Below are 19,805 nucleotides of genomic sequence, written 5' to 3'. Positions count from 1 at the left end.
GATTATTCTACACACCCTTAACATAAAGCTCTATGTGTAGTTAAGACATCTTAAATGAAGGCATCAATTTATATTCATGTTCTTAACAAGCTTACCTAAAGGCATGGAAGAAAAATCTAAATTAATTCAAAGCTTTAATTTATTAACATTTAGGCCTCACAATCACCTGACTTTGCTGCTCCATCCACTGGAAGGTGCTAAATAGCACGATCTGCTGATGGCAAAAGTGTATGTTCAACAGGTGGTTTTTAAAAAAAAAAAATAAATCAACTACTCAAAATCTAAGTATTTTGTCTTATTTATTTTTATCTAACAGCTTTCTACCATTTTCACAGTGCAGACTGTAACAAGATACTCCTGCTAAGAACTGGTGCACAAAACACTCCTAAATGTTAAAAGATGAAGCCACGCCTGTGTAAGAACAAGAACATTCAGCAACTTGGTGAAATTCAACCAAGATTGATCGCTATCTTAAAATAGTGGTTTCTCAGGTTTTCTGAAAACTTTTCTGTTCTTCTCACGGTTAATTAGAATGCAGTAGAATTGCATGCCACATAAAATACATGCCATTCATTTCACCACCATCAATAAAGAAAGCAATAAATTGTAAGATTAAAAAAATAATCCAGTTTCTGAGCTCATGATTTAACCAACTTAATTTGAAGAATAAAAGCTTATTTACATCATTCTAAGAAAAGTACAAATCTTTTCTTACAGATACATAGAAACAATTTATGGGGGGGAGGAGAGAAATCCCATTTTATTGTTCCAAACCATCAGTCAGAAGTTGTTTAATGCCTCCTTAACTGCAGTTGTGCTCAGTCCAGTAAGATGATAAACTTCTCAGTAATCAAGTAGTAAAGTCACACTTATTTTATGAACAGTTTCCACACTGAGTGTAAAAAAGCACCGACCTAAACACTGCACCTTTCTGACTGTTTTCGAATTACACTAATTGTATTTCTGCAAGAATAAACCCCAATGAAAGTCTGAGGACCTTTCAAAAGAGCCCCAGTGACTGAGTCTATTCCATTCATCATTCTTCTCCCATCACCAACAAAGCAAAACCAAAACCACAACTGAAAACCAACCCCACCCATATCCAACAGCAGCCCATTCAGTCCCCAAAGCCCTGCCAGAATTTACAACTCTAACTCTGATTTTTTACCTCAGTTTTAAATATTCTGATCCAAGTCTGAGTGTACTGCTTCTCACATCCAAAACTTTCACATTATACAGCTACGTGAAAATTACTAAATACCAAGCCAAATGAAAGGAATCTCACTTGCTACTTTTTCTCCAAGAGAAAAATGAAGGTTTTTGTAAACAGGCTTTAAAACATACACAGGCTACAGACTTGATAACAACAATTTACCAAAACCTGTCAAGTCATACTGCTCCATACCCCTTGCTGAATCGTATTACAGGGAGCTATAATTGTCTCCTGTCAGTGCTCTCCTTTTCAAGCAACTGCTGTGGTTGCCACAGGTGTGTTACAGTAAGTCAAGATATGTGACCTAGGACAGTATGTCTTCAAACATATCTATAACAAACCAAAAAAATCGAACTATCATACACTCACGTGGAACTGAAGCTGAAATATTCACATATCAATAAAACATCGCACAATACTGATACTGTTAGTTTATTCCAACTTACCATTGAAAGGCATTGTAATGGAAGTAGACCAAACCAAGGCCATATAAAAAGGCAGCATTCTGTAAAGAAAAGAAAACAATGTTTAACACCCAGATAAGACAACCATATGCTGTAAGACTCTTTCCAGTATTTTATTCATCCTTTGACATTTTGTTTCCATTTTAAGACAAGCATATATAAATTTCACCTTGAACAGGAAGAATCAAAAAGAAGGAATGAAAAGACAGGCAAACATTTAAAAAAAAGGTGATTCTCCATAAAATATTTTGGAGGAATACTAACAACAATAATATTCAACTACTTTTACATCAGAGAAACGGATGTGCTTTATTCTACTTATACAACTGCAGGGAAGGAAATGACAATTAGAGGTCTTTGGCAATTAATATAATAAAAAATGTTTTATAACCGAATAGTCATAATACTTTACACTCACATAAAAGTAAACAAAGCTACACACTCTTAATTTCAATGTCTAAAGTAGAACATTAATTATATGAATCTGAAAATATGCTTAAGGAAATTCCACTTTTCTGAATACAAAAAATACAGATCATTGGCTTCAAAGCTAAGACAATCATATTTCCTCATCAATCAAACTTCTGTTTTCTACTTCCCTACTTTGGAGCGGGGGGGGGGCGAATAAAATGAATCATTCTCCTCCTGGTGGAAACCCATTTCTGCCCCATTTTCTTTTCAAAGAAAAGTATGATTTCCTTCTAAAAAGTGACATTACTGAGGAGGTTTAATGAATGTTTAACTATTCAATTCTACAAATAATTACTACATACTTCCTAAGTTAGGAAAAATAAACAAATTGCCTTTTCTTTTTGCCAGAGCACGGTTGTTTTCTATTTAGCAGAGCTATTCCATTATTTACAGGAGATAACATGTACATGCTGCCTATGACACAATTTTAGGCTTTTCTTATGTGTAATTCTGGTTTTGAGAGACCAGGAATACATCTGAAAGAACACAAAGCTCTGACACATGGACTAAAGGTGGAATTTCCACTGTCGAAGACTGTAATTCAAGATAATCCCTCTTCCACTTGCAAGCGCTTCTTCAACATGTCAAATTTCTATGGAATTCCACAAAAGGAATTCTAGTGATGCCTTAAACCCAATCCAAATATAAAAGGTATAACCAAATTTTTCCTAGGAAATAACTGGTAATCAGAACACAATTCAAACAGCAGCATTCATCTGAAACAGGACCCAATATTACCATTTCATTATACCTCATTTGCACTTTCTAAATGCAAATTAAAACCAGGGGAAATGCCAAAGATCCTTTCATGAATACAGCTGGATCATAGCTTCAGCAGTGGACAGCTTCCAAGAAAATGCTGTGGTATGACCAGATACTACGGCAATCAGAGCACTGGAAGATCTTAACAGGGCGAGTAGAAGGAGAAGTACATAAACAATAAAAGACAACACTTTAATACTACCATAAAACCACATTCCTGTTTAATTGAACAAAAACACAACATGGACATCATCAAGATAAAAGATCTTTAATTCCGTAGCCCATGTATTTCCTGCTTTCCAAGCATTCTCTGGCAACAACAGACTAGGAAAGAAGGCAAGCTCAAAAACTAAACATACATAATGCCTTGCTTTAAAAGTCATTTTAAGTGAAGAAATAAGACAGAAAGAGAGACTTCCACATCTGCAACATGGAAGCCTGCAAAATATACCTAGTAAACTTTACTGTGGTTGGGTCAGGCTCATTAGTAGAACAGAACTTAACAAAACTGTCCAGTGTTCCACCAAAGATCCACCAACTGCAATCAAGACTTGATCATCATAAAGGTTGAGAATAATAGTAATAAAAAAATAATCCATCATCACATTGCAAAATTCAAGCAAAAACATCCCAGACAACTAAAATCTCTTCAATCTTCACAGAACTTAATTTCCTGTTCTGAAACCTATTAGAATTCACAGCCCAAACAAGTTACTGATTCAGAACGTCATTCTACCTGACATTTTGATCTTAAGGATTAATAATAATCAACTTTCAAGGCACAACAGGACCAAGATGCAGGTGATTTGTCCAAATGTAATTAACATATCAAACTCACATGAAGCTTTCAGATTGTCCCCACCCCAGTAAAATAACAATCGATCATTAATGCTCTGTCCTTTGTTCTGTAACTGGTTGTCTCATTTTTCTCATTCTTATTTGGCCTTACAAAGCATTTGAGATCAATCTTAAAAATTTGTTAAGCTACCACTGTCTTCTCAATAAAAAACAGGACAAGATTTAAGACTGCAATACTCTGCTTTGAATGTAAAGGTGCAAACTCTGAAACATCAGTGTGGATCATATTTATCTGTTCTGAAATACTGTGACTCTAACTGTATGTAACACCATTACTACTGCTTGTTGATTGTTTATTAGGTTTGTCTTAATAAAGCTTAAAAAATATCTTCAAATCTGCTTTTGAACTTGGATGGAACTTTCACAAGGACTGGAAGATATTACAGTGGTTCAATGTAAGCAGTATTTTCCCACAAATGATTCAAGGAAGGACACACAAAGTTCATTACTTTAGCAACTAACTTTTCTGCCTGTATTGCAGAATGCCGTCAAGTTCAACGTGCAGCCAAGTTCCTATTGTCAATAGCCAATACGATAGCCTAGAACAGCTTAATGCATATCAGGACCAAGCAGGATCATTACATGAAATTTTTATCTACAAAACAATCTTTTTCTAAACATTGTAAGATTCTGTGACTATGTCTACCAGGAACACACCCCGTCTCAAGAAATCTGTCTTCAGTTGCCTCTGTTACTTTTATTTGGACAAGTTTATCACAAAAAATATCCATCCCATGTTTTCCAGTAAAGATTATTTTTTTAAAATTTAATCCCTGGTATCCAAAATCCTGCTACAAATAGCTGGTGAGGTAGAATACAAGCCTACTTTTTTCCCTCCAAACATTCTTCAGTAAGAAGTAGAAAATAAAATTATTTTATTACAATCCTTTCCTTCAACTTCTTAACAACCCTCACAATTTCTGAAGATCTCATGCTAACAAAACTCATTCTTTGGCTACTAACTTCTAATGTAATTTTTATGTTATCAGATCTCTCCACTAAAATCTAGAGTAAATTGAAAAAAGCTGCAAACTGAAACAGACTGTAGCTCAAATTTGAAGTTTAATGTCTGGGTTTTTTTCATTCTGCAGCCATGCTATTAAAAAGCAGAAAAATTAGAAATGCTATTTTCAAGCCGATCTCATTTACATTTTCTATGTACTATCAAATAATGCTAAAATTATTCATACCAACCACTAGATGGCTCAAATACCTCTTTCCATTTTACACACTTACGGAATTTAAGAAGATTGTCAAGTTTATATTGTGTATTCTGCTACTTACATGCACTATTTAATGCTGAGCAACATTTCTAATATAATTTACAAAAGGTATAAGCCACAGTATTTTATTGATAGGTAACTCAGAAGGCAAAAATATACCTGTATGTACCTTTTTATGAAACTGAGATGAGTAAGCATGTTGAAGACTATTCCGTATTGTTTGTATTAAGCAATCAAGAAAAAAAAAATTAATCAAGGGGGAGAACTCCACCCATCTCACAGACCTTCTGTATTTACCCAAATAACTGGTTTATAGTCTCTTCGAAGCAGCCAATGGAAACAGATCCCCAACATTTCATGTGCTCTGTTCTCAAGCTATTTCAGGGCAAGTTCACAACAAAGTCTTTATCTCCATCTTCAAGCATGCAGCCCGTGCTTCCAGCAGACAGACATCAGACTAGACCACCACAGTTACACTTTATCTATAAATACAGGTTGAGAAAAATGTACCTGTCCTGTGTAACAAGTGGCCATACTTACATTCAGACTTACAAATGACCATCTTTGACTCTAGAAATGTATAGGTACCACATCTGGGTCCGGGTATTTTTCAGCAGTAACATAATCTGCCACAAGCGGTTGAGACCTTGTTATCGACTCCAAATTTGTGTTTTATAAATACAAGAATATACAAAGAAGTTATGCTTGCAAGTGAAACTATTAAGCAGGCACTTCTAGAAAGTCAGAGTAGAAAAACACACTAAAGAGTAAAAGCAGCCTCAGGGCAGTATCCAGTCAGGACCTTCCAACTTAAAAATTAAAAGGAACAGTTTTTGCCGTAGTAGCATAGTATTACTGATTTAGAAACACTCCCGGTCTAACACTGCCTCTTGTTTTTGCTGATACCATCATTTGTAGAGTACTACAGCCAACTGGATGCCAGAACTGATCTGAGTTATTAATATCCAGATAAAAAAGGATTATTTTTAACTGGATCAGTTTCCCAGCCAAGATCACTGTGTACCCCCCCCAACAACTGCATTAGCACAAGTGGAAGAGTGGAATGTAAGCAAAATAAGTAAAAGCTCTTTAAGCCTACACTGCTGCCAGTAAAACACGTATCAAACCTACAATGACTTTTCAAACAGAAAGAGTGAAATCCTAGATAAAAAACTTAAACAGGCAACCTATATTTTTAAAAAAAATGAAAAAATGCAATAATTTATTACCTCCTAAGCCAGATATAAATGTTTGACTTGCGAGAAATCAACTTCTGTGGGTCAGTACAAGAAGGATAAAAACATGAAGTAACGTCACAGCCTGCCTGTCAGCTTTCTCCATACAGGTCCTTAACCAGTGAGACATGTAGGCAAATACACTATTTCTTCTTTACGACTGTAAGGGCCAGGGCCAGACATAGGTAAAATAAACCCCTTTATTTCATTACAAAGTTGATAATTGAGACAGAAATCAGAGTGTGTCTCACCATACTACAAAACAAAAAACAAAACAGGAGAAACAAAGTCCCTATGCAGCTGGTTGGTAGAAATCTGAAGGAAAACTGTGGGAAAAAATGATGAAGTTCAGCACCCTTATGAGATCAGTGACTGTTTCACATTTGCTTACTATCGCCAGGAATCAAAGTCTTTGATTACATATTAAAATTGCTTCCAACAGGACTCTGAACGCCCCTTCCGCAGCTGCTCAAGTTCCAGTGGAACCTGCAGTCCAGCCCACGTCACACCATGCTGCAGAAGACACACGTGGGCAGAGGGCTACTGCTCTTCAGAAAACCTAACTAGGGAAACAGAGGTTTACAGTTTAGGTCGCATCCTGTGGTCACAGGGCCTCTCAACCACCTGTTCAAAGCGAAAGAACAGTTTTTGTGATCAAATGTGTGAATATGCTTATTCTTCACTGAAAAAAATGAAAGATGAAGTTTTGACACTATGGTGCCTAATACTTCCTCCTGACAGTACTCAGTATATAATAACGGTTCTCCGGAGAATATGTACCGCATAAAAAATTCCACTCAGGCTCTTGTGCATAAACAGCTATATGCCTTTGGGAGCTGACAAGCTCTAGCAGTTCCAGTCACATAGACTGTAAGTGTTCGGCAGAAAGAGGGGAGGGTTCAAATAAAATTTGTTTAGATTTGTACAAACATGAAAAAGAGAGCTACCTATTTATGTGTCCTACACATTCTCAACACCTGCAAAAATACTAAGATCCCTGCAAGGAGTGGATTACAAATATCATTAGTTTTGGCTTCTTCAAGGTCTTCAAGAAATTTTATAGTACCTGGAACATCATTAGGTTTATGCAGGATCTTTAAGATACAGCTACATATAATATGCTTGCATGACCCTGCTTCTTGAGCAATAATCACAATAGTAAAAAAATTGTACTAGGCGTGTGCCTGCATCCCAGCAGCCATGTGAAAGTAATTAATACATAAAAGTCATTATTCCCGTGACAAATATATACTGGCATTTATAATAGATTAATTAATGTATCGTCTTGGTAAATAACTACAAAGTAACTTCACCTTGTTTTTAACAAGTTAATCTTTTCAGAGGGTAATTATTGCCGAAACACATTTACTACTTGTAGAAGAAAACCAGCTAATGTATCTTTTGTAATTCACAAAAAAAGAGTACTTACTTTTTCTTTCCTTTCACAGAAAAGTTTTTAAGAAGGTGAAGCAGAAAAAGCATACCAAAACAAAAAAAAATACCTAACACAGGGAAGGACAGGGTCCATCAAGACGAGACTACTAGTGAATTATCAAAACCCACATACAGTAACTAATTCGAAATACATTAATAATTTCAAAACCCTTTGAACAACACACTGTGCCACAATCTCTTTATAGGGAGCACTTTAATATTAAAGACAAAATTATAAGCAACATTCAATAACTCAAAACCTGTTCATTAATGGTGGAATACATGCAGTTTTGTAAATCGGGTATTCCTTTAGCCATAAGTGGATTTAGGTCCTTGACAAAATGGAATACTGATCAACTAGCATACCTCCTCAAATTTGTCACAAGAACAGTCAAGCAAATGTCTAAATAGCAATTGTTGCTATGGCTATCCGACTTATGTACCTTCCACTGAAGCTTATAAAATTTCAGTTGATATAAACATCTTAATTTTCCACTTGATACAAATATTTTCAATAATTTAAGTATTTTAACAGAAAACAATATTTTTCTAAAACAAACCAAGTGAGAAAAGGTGCTGTGCAACATACAAAGATTAAATTCACCTTGAAAGACATTTCATAGAGACGACTCATCTAACCAAATTTAATACTCTCCCCCTACAGATTCCCTGAATGCTGTTAACAATCACAAAGTTTCTAATTTATTTTGAATGATATGCTGTTTTTAAAAAATCTCCTGACCCCAAATAGAAGGCCATATTTGAGACCAGATGCTTTATAACTAAACCAATTTGCCCAAGGTTTGCATAAAAAATGGAGATGATCTCTCTGGAGAACCACAGAGGTGACCATCCTCTCTGCTCAATGAAGGGTCAACTAGAGCAGGTTTCCCAGGACAATGTCTAGCTGGGTTTTGATTGCCTCCAAGTACAGAGGTAAACTCCACAAATGCTCTGGGTAACCTCCTTCGCTGTTCAATCACCTTTACAATTGAAAACAAAGGGAAAAAAAGGTTTTTTCCTATGTTTAAAAGGAATTTTGTGTGTTAAATTTGTGCCCACTGCCTTTCCTTCTTTCACTAGGCACCACTGAGAAGAGTCTGGCTCTCTCTTCATTACTATCCACATCAGGTATTTGTACACCCCAATAAGATGCCCTTGAGCCTTCTCTTCTCCAGGTTGAACAACCCCAGGTCTCTTTGCTTCTCCTCGCATGACAGATGTTCAAAACCCTTTAATCAGCCTCATGGCCCTTTACTGAACTTGCTCCAGTATCTCCCTGTCTGCCTCTTCTGCTTGGGAACCCAGCACTCCCCATGTGTCTTACCAGGGCTCAATAGAGACAGAAGATCACCTCCCTCAACCTGATGGTTCGACTCTGCCTTATGCAGCCCAGGACGCTGCTGGCTGCCTTTGCTGCAACAGCACATTGCTGGCTTATGGTCAACTTGTCCACCAGGACCCCCCCAGGCCTTTTCTGCAAAGCTGCTTTCAAGCCAGTGAGCCCCCAGCCTGCACTAGTGCATTGGGTTATTCCTCCACAGATAAAGGACTTGGCATCTGCCTTTGTTGAACCCCATGACACTCCTGTAGGCTGTTCAGGTCCCTCTGAACAGCAGCACAAGTACGTGGTCTCTTTCTAGTTTTGTATTCTCTGCAAACTTCCTGAAGGTGCACTCTACCCCATAATGCATGTCATTAACTGAAGATACTGAACAACACTAGTCCCACTATCAACCCCTAGGGTACACCAGTAGTGGCTGGCCTCCAGCTGGACTTTGTGATGCTGATCACAATGCTCTGAGCCCAGGTTAGTCAGATTTCAATCTACCACACTGACCACTTATCTAATCTGTACTTCATTGATTTGTTTCGGGAAACAGTGTGGGAAGCCTTACTAAAGTATACATAAACAATATCCATAGCTCTCACCCTCTTCCACCAAGCTAGCCAGTGTGTTGCAAACAGCTATCAGGTTCATCAAGCGTAATTTCCCCTTCATAAATACATTTTGGCTACTTTCAATGACTTGCCTGCCCTGAACGTGTTTGGAAATAGTTTCCAGGATAATTTGCTCTACCACTTTCCCAGGGATGGAGGTGAGGCTGACTGGCCTGTAGATCCCTGGATGCTCCTTCATGTCCTTCTTTAAGACAAGAGTGACATATGCTTTCTTCCAGGCCTTAGGAGCCTTCCCTCATCATCCTGACCTTCCTAGGATAACCGATTGTAGTCTCACAGTGACATGGGCAAGCTCCCTCAGCACTCATTGATGTATCCCATCAGGTCCCATGGACTTGTAGATATCCAGTCTGTTTAAATGTTCCCAAACTTGATTCTCCTCTACTGAGAGCAAGCCCTCCTGGGTCCAGACTTTTCCACTGGTCTTAAGGGTCTTAGCATCCTGAAAGCAAATCCTACCAGTAAAGACCAAGGCGAAGAAGGCATTAAGTACCTCAGTCTTTTCATGTCCTTTGTTATCTATCCCGTTCAGCAGCAGAATCATATATTCTCTCGTCTTCCTTTTGCTGCCAATATACTTGTAGAAGCCCTTCTTGTTGCCCTTCACATCCCTTGACAACTTCAACTCCATGTAGGCTTTGGCTTTCCTTATACAATCCTGGAATGCTTTGATGATGTCTCTCTACTCCTCCTGAGTCATCTATCGTTGCATCTAGCTCTTCTATGTTTCCTTTTTATGTCTGAGTTTCATCAGAAGCATCTTGTTCATTCACGCAGGATTCCTTTCCTTTTTATCTAACCTCCTGCAAGACTGTTCCTGAGCTTGGAGAAAGTTATTCTTGAAAATTAACAATCTCTCATGGACCTCTCTTTTCTCCAAGGTAATATCCAAGGGATTCTTCCAAGCTGATCCCTGAGCAGACCAAGGTCTCCTCTTCTAAGTCCGCGGTTTTGATTCTACTGTTTCCATGATCCCTTGTCTCAGGATCTGGTCTTCATCATTTCACAGTCCCTGTAGCCAATGTTGCCCTCAACCTTCACATTCACTACCAGTTCTTCCATGTTTGCAAGCATGAGATGAGCCGACTGCTTCCACTTGTTGGCTCTTCCATCAATTGTGTCAGGAACTTGTCATCAATATACTTCAGAAACTTCCTGGATTGCTTGTACCCTATTGTGTTGCCCTCCCAGCAAATATAGGGATAGCTAAGCCCTATTAGGACCAGTATCTACAAATCGAAGGCTTCTTCCAGTTGTTGGAAGAAGGCCTCATCTACTACTTCTTGACCAGATCATCTGTAGCAGACAACCACCACAACGTCACTCACGTTGGTCATCCACTAATCCTGACCCACAATCTCTCAACTAGCTTCTCAAGTGTCCAAAAGCACAGCTCTGTGCATTCTAGCTGCTCTTTCATAAAGGGCTTCTCCCTCTCCTCACCTCCTGTTCCCATCCATTGCAGCACTCCAGCTGCCTGAGCTATTGCACTGCATCTCTCTGATCCCAGTGAGATCATAGCCATGCGATTGCATGTGGACCTCTAACTCCTCCCATTTTCCCCCATACTGCCCCCGTTAGTGTACAAGCACTTCAGAGAGGCACCCATTTGTGCTGATTTCCCAGAAAAGATAGCAGAGATTCCCCCATAATTTTGTCCTGTAGGCACTTCCTTATTTTATCCATGTCCTTGAGGCGGGGCACCAATATTGATTAGCATAAGCAAATTAAACACAGTGCAGTTCTTAACCTCTGTTTTTCTTTGATGACTACTGCTCGTATTTCGTACCTATTAAAGGATTTGGCTTTTCTCTTTTTCCATCTAGATACGCTGACCTAACAAAAATTATTAGATCTCTTTACAAATGTTTCCCATCAAAGTACAGAAATTAATGTCTGTTCATGTATACTCATAAAGATTACTGAAACATCTTTTTTGGAAGATGAAATTTAGACAGTTTATTGAAATGCTTTATTCCCTTTTATATGGCAAGTGATCATCACTATTTACATCCATCATCTTCAAAACATTTTATGAAATAGAACTACTAGTATGGAATTTTGCATTCTTGATTCACCATTTTTCTAACCCTTTCCAGCAAAGACAGGAATCCCACTGAGTTTACAAGTAGCCCCATTATTTCCCTGTCAGTTTCTCACTGCTGGAGAATCACTACTGTGTTGGAAAAAAGCCCTAATATCATTAATTACACAGCTGCTCTACCTGAGGCACTACACATAAAATGGGAGTAGACAAGCCGGATATACTAAGGCATGAATGACTACAAAGTGATTCAAATACACACGAGCAAACCAGTAAAAAACAAAGGCAAACAATTACCAAAATGAAGTGGTAAAACTCTCTGCGGTTGTTCTCTCAAATCTTAAGCCACATTGTGCTGGGCAGTAACTAGAACCAAAGTGAATCTGGAACACTACTTAATGGATGAAAATTAAGTTGAATTTTTAACAAAGTTCCCGAAGAATGCTGTTACTACTTATATGTTGTTCTTTCCAGCTGAGTAACTCTCAAACCTGTTACATGCCTTCAAATGAATTTTATAGAAAGCAAGACATCTCAAAGATGAAAAACTTGAGGAATGTCACTGAAACTACCTGCTACATGGAGAAAAGAGCCACCAAACCAAGGCCTATTTTCAGAAAGCAGACAGAGTTTAATTACTCTCTCTCTTTGGGAAGAGACACTTAGCCCATTAGCACAGATTTAAATCAAGCATGTGCTTTTTCTGCTCAGAGATCTCATACGCAACAAGATGTCATTCAGATTCAGATGTCATTTCACTAGGAAAACTAGAGGAATTCCACTTTGTACGTGCTTACTAAGAGAAGTGGGAGAAGGAAGGACAGGAGGTGCGAAAGGACAACAGATTCCAGCCTGTAATTACTGAGGCTTCATTAGTTCTAGCATAAAAACAGTTTGTTCTGTAAACTGCAAACTGAACAAAATCACATCTTTGGAACAAAATTCTGAGTATCAGCTTTAGAAAAAAAATCTCACTGGTTGCTCCAAATTTGACTCAATTATTACATTAGTCAGTAACATCTGAAAATGGAAAATGTTACTGGATAGTGTATTTTGGGGTATATATTTTATGTATCGTTATAAATATATCCAATATTAACATAAAATGTGTTTATTTTTTTAAAGGTTTAATTGCTTGAAGTATCAAAATGCAGATCATTGACTAATGGTTGCAAGTTAGATATCAATCATTTATTTTCTGAAAATGATTTTCCAATTAAGACTGTAGCTGGTTTAGTAGTAATCACTAATTGGTGTTCTAATTGGTGATTTGCTGTTTTATTTGCTAGAATGTACAAATACTTAAAATAGGATACAACAGACAAGGCAGCAGGCCCACATGACAGGCAGCTGGGGGAGCAGACAAGATGGCCAGGAGCCAAGAGCAAAGCAAAGCAGCTGGGCAGCCCACCAACCATTCCCACAGAATATTTCAATTTCATCAAATCATCATTTCTTAACAGAAAACTGTACATCAGTAAATTTTCAGCCCACTCTGTGAATATATATACTAGTGAGTTTAAGAGCCTTCAATTTCTAAAGGCAAAACAAACAAAGAAAAAAAAATACAAACAAGCCAAATGATAGGACACTTCTTTTACTCTCCACCATCTCCTCTCTGCTAATTCTGCACTGCTCTACTTAGCTCTTTCTTCATCTACGCCAGAGCTCAGCTTTCTTTCCCTCACTAATCCCTCTTCTCCTTGCCATTATATCACTGCTGCTGTACCTGATGTTACGTAATTACTTCTGCCAACAGTTTAACTTCTGAAAAATCAACTCAAAAACTGCAAACCGAAACATCACAACTGTCCCAAACCAGGAACCTGAACGTTTTTAAATCCACTAGTCCCTCCTTAGTTCTGACTATTACCTTCTCTTACAAGGAAAGGTTATAAGAAACCTCTCAAATTCGGTAGTTTTAAAATCTTTTCCTCTGGGCAGTTTATTCCTAAACTCTGCTGCTTATGTAGTTAACTGACAGCCTGAAGGAGGAGGGAAGAGGACAGAAGACAAGGGCCAATTAACCCATGCTATAGTACGGTGATTTTCTCCTCCTCTGTGTTAATTTGATATCCTTTTGCAAGACTCTAGGGAGCTCTTATTTAAAGATACCTTGCCAAGTTGAGTTCCACAAATTAATTTTACATTATAATTGCTGCTCCTGGGTGTGCATGGATGCCCCCTTACTGTTGTACTAAGTCAGCAGAATCCCTTTCTAACCCATATTCGTGTTGATTCACCCTCCTTCCTGTCTGTCTCCCCTCCAAACAGTTCTTGGATATGCTTTTATCATTTATCTGAAATTTCATTCTGTAGTTCTACATTTGAGAAGAGGATGACAAGATTCTAGCAAAATGTCAAGCTTGAACTATACTTATCTTTTATATAAGAGCATGCTTTTTCACTATAGTCTGTTACATTGTTCTTTATTTAATGAAATAATGTTTGGGCTTCTAACTTTTCCTTCATACTCCCTACTTTTTTTGATACTCAGGTCAGTTTCCTGAACACCATCAGCTATGTATACATGAGATGGTGGATACAAATATTTTCAAATACTTCCATTTAAAAATCTTAACAGACTATACGAAATTCCGCCTGCTATCTTAGTTCTCCATAATCCTTTTTTGTACTTCCAAATTTCTACCATTCAAAACACAAAATTTATCTTCTATTTCAGAACACCAACATTCACGTTCACTTCCAATCATTTAAATCATTAAAAATCATTAAAAATATTTAATACCAGCCCCACATTTACAACTCTTCCACATGACGCTGCCTAATGTACATCAATTTAGATTTACTTTCCTACATCAAAGATGCGGTTTTCCCCCCTCACAACACAATTAACAACAATTTTTTATCACTTCAGAGAATGTTAAGGACTGCTTAAACTGATATCCTGTATGCTACTTCCCATCTTTTCTGAAAACACAATTCCTCTCCAGTGTAATCTGAATCTTTCTACCTTCTTATTTAAGGTAACATTTTTTAAAAAGACTTTACAGCTGTCTTCGACATACGTCTTAAGGTCTAGTTATCTATTACAATGAAATTTGCATAAACAGGATCATTCTTTAATTGCAGATATTAAAAAAATGAAGTACATTACACCCACAGAATGACAAAGATAGTTCTAAGGCATGAAGACAATGACATGGGCAGCTTCACAAACCTGTGATCATGGTGTTGCGGTCATGTAACAGATCTCAAAATGGGCAGGCACAAATATCCTACCTTGAAATTATCAATACTCTTTACAGTACTTTGCTTAACCAAAGAAGAAACCTCTCAAATGTACAGGAGAATGAATACTAACATGGGAAGATTATGTGAATTAAGGGTACTTAAGTACTGGTCTGCTAGGAACAACTACCAAAATAAAATAAAAAAATAATACAAATTACTCCTTGAGACAGAACACAGCCATTGAAGGCCTACTCTGACAGACAGGGAATGTGACAGGCAGGGAGCCTAAAAAGGTCTCTTCGTGATCGATGTCAGGGAAAAGGAGAGAATATGAACTCATTTTTCTGTAAGGTCTGATTTGTGCTTGATGCCTTGCAGAAGCATTTAAGATAGGAAGTTTTGTGGAACACTTCCCTCTATTTAAGGTGCTTTCAACATTACATTTGATCCTTTTCTTAAACACTAATGCATCCACTTTAGGATGTGCTTAGGAAGTCCAGGCTATATTTAATTGTTTAATGTGGTAATTAAATATCCGATTCTGTATCAACTGGTAGATACATTCTACTTTTCAATTTCTCTTAATATTTCACAGAATGATAGCTATGCATCTCAATCATTTTTAAATCTGTTTAGTGCCTTCACTGTGTTACTGGCCTCCAATAAATACTTTTCAGGCCTCAAATTCAGATCTTTTTCAGTAAAACAAAGAGCATCCTTAGGCTAACAATCTGTTTCAGCTCTCCTCAAGCTCCTTAGAGAACTCTGACATCTGTGCAACATGCATAGGGTTAAAGGAGTAAAACAGAAAATCGTACTTTATTTACTTGCATTTAAATGAAGTGGAAGTTACTATAGCAAGAATTTTGAGTAACTTGGATTTATGAGATCCATGTCTTAGATTTTCTTACACGCAGACACTCACTCAGCCTTCATTCTCAGACTCTAAAAACAGTCTACCAAAGTGACTCAGGAGAAGAGGTACGCTCATGGATTTAAAGCGGTTTGATAACCCAGACCAATGAATTGCTGTTCATCTCACACTTGACTGACACAGCACAGAGACAGGAAACTTTGTTCCACTTATGACAAAGTAATCCTTTGTCGACATGGCAGATCACATCCTTCCCAATAATGACAAAACTGTCGACCACTTTCTTTTCACAGCCAGAACAGATTAGTTACCATGGAAAGGAGCAGTGCTTCAAGACAGTGCTCCAGTACCTCAGTGATTCACTATGTTCCAGCCAAACAACAAAGCCAAGCCCTACCCTGGTACTTGCTCCCCGAACCTGAATTACCAAAGTATCTCAAGACCCACACAAATTCTCCCAGTTTGTTTGTACAGGCCATAAGACTAAGAATACATAACTAAAACTAGAATCCCGAGAAAAGACAAAAATTAAGGTTTAGAGAGGTTAGTTAATGGGGAACTCTGAAAGATGTCACATGGAGTTAGATGTCTACGTAAAATATCAGAATTAGCAAAAACACTGAAAAGTAGCATTTTAAAAAATCCAAAATATCAACTGTGTTCCTTTACAGCCATTTTTATTTTGTATTATTTTTCCAAGGCAGCACTTAATATTCATTCTCAGTTCAAGACTAGTTGCCTTCCCGTGGCATCACTCATCTGGGTTTGTCTTGAACTCAGAATGACATTCATCATCTGTTTGCTTCAGTTTTATCTTTACTCAAAGCCCAGGTCAGAAAAATTCACGAGCAAGGAGTACCTACATGTTCTCTTTCTATTAAAGCCAGCGTTACAGCCACCGTGATCCAGGAGAGACTCACGAGGAATTCATTTGACATTGCCGGAGAAGGAATAAAGTTTAGTTAAGAAAAAGGCTGACATTCCTCTGGAAGACATATGGTCTGAGTAAAGTGGCAGTGCCTTCAAGACAAGCTTTTCTTCAGAACTTATTTACAAGTTTCAGACAGATAGAGGGCTCTGTCTGCCTAGATTTTGAGATCAGAAACAGAATTGAGACAGGGTTATAATGCTCCATTATGAACTAGACGGATGATTTCATTTATGTTATTATATCTTCATGGATTTCAGAGAGAGAGAGAGAGAACAGGATAAAATGTACTAAAATTACTGTATAGCTCCACAGAGTAATTCTGCTCTAGACAACATCCAATGATTCCATTTAATCAGAAAATCACCCTTCCTCTCCAAAAGGTAAAGACTATGTGACTAAACAGGAACATAACTCAAGAGCAGGTGATCCTGGAGGGAGGGTGCAGGTGATCATACAATTCAACAGTAACATTTGACATTTAAAATGTTGCTGTTGAAGTTACTGCTAAGAGTAACTTCATTCACCTTTCTATCATTATTTTAAGCCTTCCCCTCCCAAGAACACACTCCCAATCTCCAGTGATTTGTGGTTCTGAGGTTTCTAAAGCTAGACAAAATGTCTTCATATTTAATTGCTCTTAATGGATTTTTATTCCCTGAATTTGTCCAGCTGCTTCTTGAAACCATTAAAACATTGTGAATCAGCAGCATTCTGCAAAACTGATGCAACATTCTATACAACCACTGATAAAAAAACTTCTGGAAGATACAGTAACCATGAATTTTCTGCAGCAGTTCACAACAGAACAGAAAAGACCACAGGCACTAGTCTCATTTAAATAAAGAGATTCCCCCTTCTCTGTCACCACTACGGGTTTGTTTGATCTATCTCCCCTTCCACAGCATTTACCACTACTGGAATCAGATTTTTCAGCTTACTTGTTTTCAGAAAAGGTTCACAAAGTTCTGATTACATCATTAAGACAGCTGGGAATGGATCTCTGTCTGATCCTAAGAATCAGAGTCTGACAGGCAAATGCATGAAATGGATCTCAATCCTCTTTGGGAGGAGAGAAAAACAACACCTGAAATACTTTTAGAAAACACGTTAGACAGCATCAGTGTAGTTAGGATGTCTAGTAATATAATTTTATTGCTGTTATTCTGGTGACCCTGAAAATTCAGAAAGAAGAAGCTAGAACAATGCCTGTAATAAGAAAAACATCAAGTAAAAACTTAATCCAGAAAGAAAGACCGAATGAGGAAACCAGGAAAAATAGCTACATTTATTTTGACTGGTAATATCAGATAAAATTTAATTGAGGAACTTTTTGGCCTTGTAGAACAAAGGCTGGGCTGGGAAAGACGAAAACAGGGTGAAAGATCCCTAACTGACTGTTATTTCTTCCATATCTGAGATGCCGCATCTCTCATCAATCCCATTCCTCTGTCAAATGAGATGAGAAAAATGACACAGCATGAAGAATAGAAGTTACGAGTTCTGAGTTATCCCTCAGAAGTTGGGAGGGATAACTTGCACAAAACAAGATGATACTGCACAGTCACTTCAGAATTAGTGCCAAATAATTCGAATATGGCAGCCCAGAAAAGTGGCTGAGGGTGACAAGCTAGTATTTTCCCAGATTCTTCTGAATGCTGGTAAATCCTTATCTACTTACTACAAGCTTCCAAGCTGCATAGGAACAGATGATCAGCTACAGGTTTTCCAGGTCACTGCAAGACCTTCTCAGCATACATTTAGAAATACTTTTGCTTGAAATTATCTAAACTCATAGGTTTTGTTTGTTTGCTGTTAGTATGCTTTAGCATTTGACTCACCGGTACTTTTTCAGCATCTGGGCTTCCCTTCAAGGGGAGCACCCAGTGGTTTCAGCACCGATCTCACTTGATGCACTCCACCAAGGCAAGCAGGCACCACAGATTACTTCTTGCTACACCTTTATGCAAGTAAACACAAGAAGCGGAATTGATTTCTATTTCTCCTCTAAATACTCATCCTTGCAAGGGTGTTCCACAGAGCAGAGCACAACCATGCTAAAACACTAAAAACATTTTAAATTATTTGCCTTTTCTTCAAAGCATGAGCTTATTAGCTTCACATAGCCTACTCATAGGGCTCTTTAAGAAAGAGACCCCAAGCTCTATGTCTGCCCATCCTCCCACCTGCTACCTTCTCCACCTATTTGTACTAGATCCACTCAGCTTCAACCACTCCTCCCACACACAGAAAAGACTGAATCTGTATCCCTGGGAAAAGGAGGAAACAATGCAGGAGAACACTAATTAGGTACATGCTTGAAAGAGTATTCAAAAGATAGAACTGAAATGTCAGTTCTGGAGAGAGCAAATTTGAAAACTCGAAACTGCAAAATAAAATAATTCCTCGTTTCTAAAACTAAGCAAATATTTCAATTTTTAAAGAAAGAACCTTAACATGTAAAAGATTCATTTCTGAAGAAAATAATGCCACTCATTAATGAGACACAGTATCTACTTACAGCTCATGATCAAATAGGACTCTACCAACTACAAATAAGAAAAATAAGGTGGTATGTTTTGTTTTTATCTCTTTCATGCAATGAAAGAGTAATCATATGGAGTATGAAGTAACTGTACCATTACTGTGGTTTCTGAAACAGAATACTTTTGAAAAAGCAAGCATCACATGCATCGTCAATGTAGCTGTTTATATTTAGAAAAAGAAACATTTGTTCATTCAATATTATCAACATTCAAATAATATTCTTGCCTACTGAAGATATGTCCTCCATTCAAGTCAGAACTGTTCTACTCAACTAAATATGCCCCTCTCTGAACAATCCGAATTGATGAGCTTCTCCACTGTCACACTTCAGCATGTCTCATATTTTAGCATCCTACACCTCATCACAGGGATTGAAGCAAGGAAGCATGCTGTTATTCTAAGTACTAGTAGTTAAAGGATGACAGTTTTTTATTCTGCACAAAGGAAACTTCTGCAATAGGAGAATTCAACATGCATAAAAAGCTTTTCTAAAGAGACTTCTCCATCAATCCTGATGATACTTATGTTATTTCCACCCAGAGTATTTGGACTTCTAGATGGAGATCATACATACTGGGGAACAAGAAGAGCATTC

General features: G+C 37.6%; 1 protein-coding gene across 1 annotated transcript in view; it reads right to left on the bottom strand.

Moving 5' to 3' along the window:
- KDM6A (lysine (K)-specific demethylase 6A) overlaps positions 1 to 19,805 on the bottom strand; it is a 127,594-nt gene that overhangs the window by 85,801 nt on the left and 21,988 nt on the right. The window contains 1 exon segment of the mRNA XM_009893288.1: positions 1,660 to 1,718. The gene's annotated coding sequence lies outside the window, so the exon portion shown is untranslated.

This window comes from Charadrius vociferus, unplaced genomic scaffold, assembly GCF_000708025.1.
Source record: "Charadrius vociferus isolate BGI_N301 unplaced genomic scaffold, ASM70802v2 scaffold209, whole genome shotgun sequence".
In the NCBI taxonomy this organism is placed as follows: domain Eukaryota; kingdom Metazoa; phylum Chordata; class Aves; order Charadriiformes; family Charadriidae; genus Charadrius; species Charadrius vociferus.
Note: the sequence above shows the minus strand (reverse complement) of the source record. Positions and strands in the feature narration are given on the sequence as shown.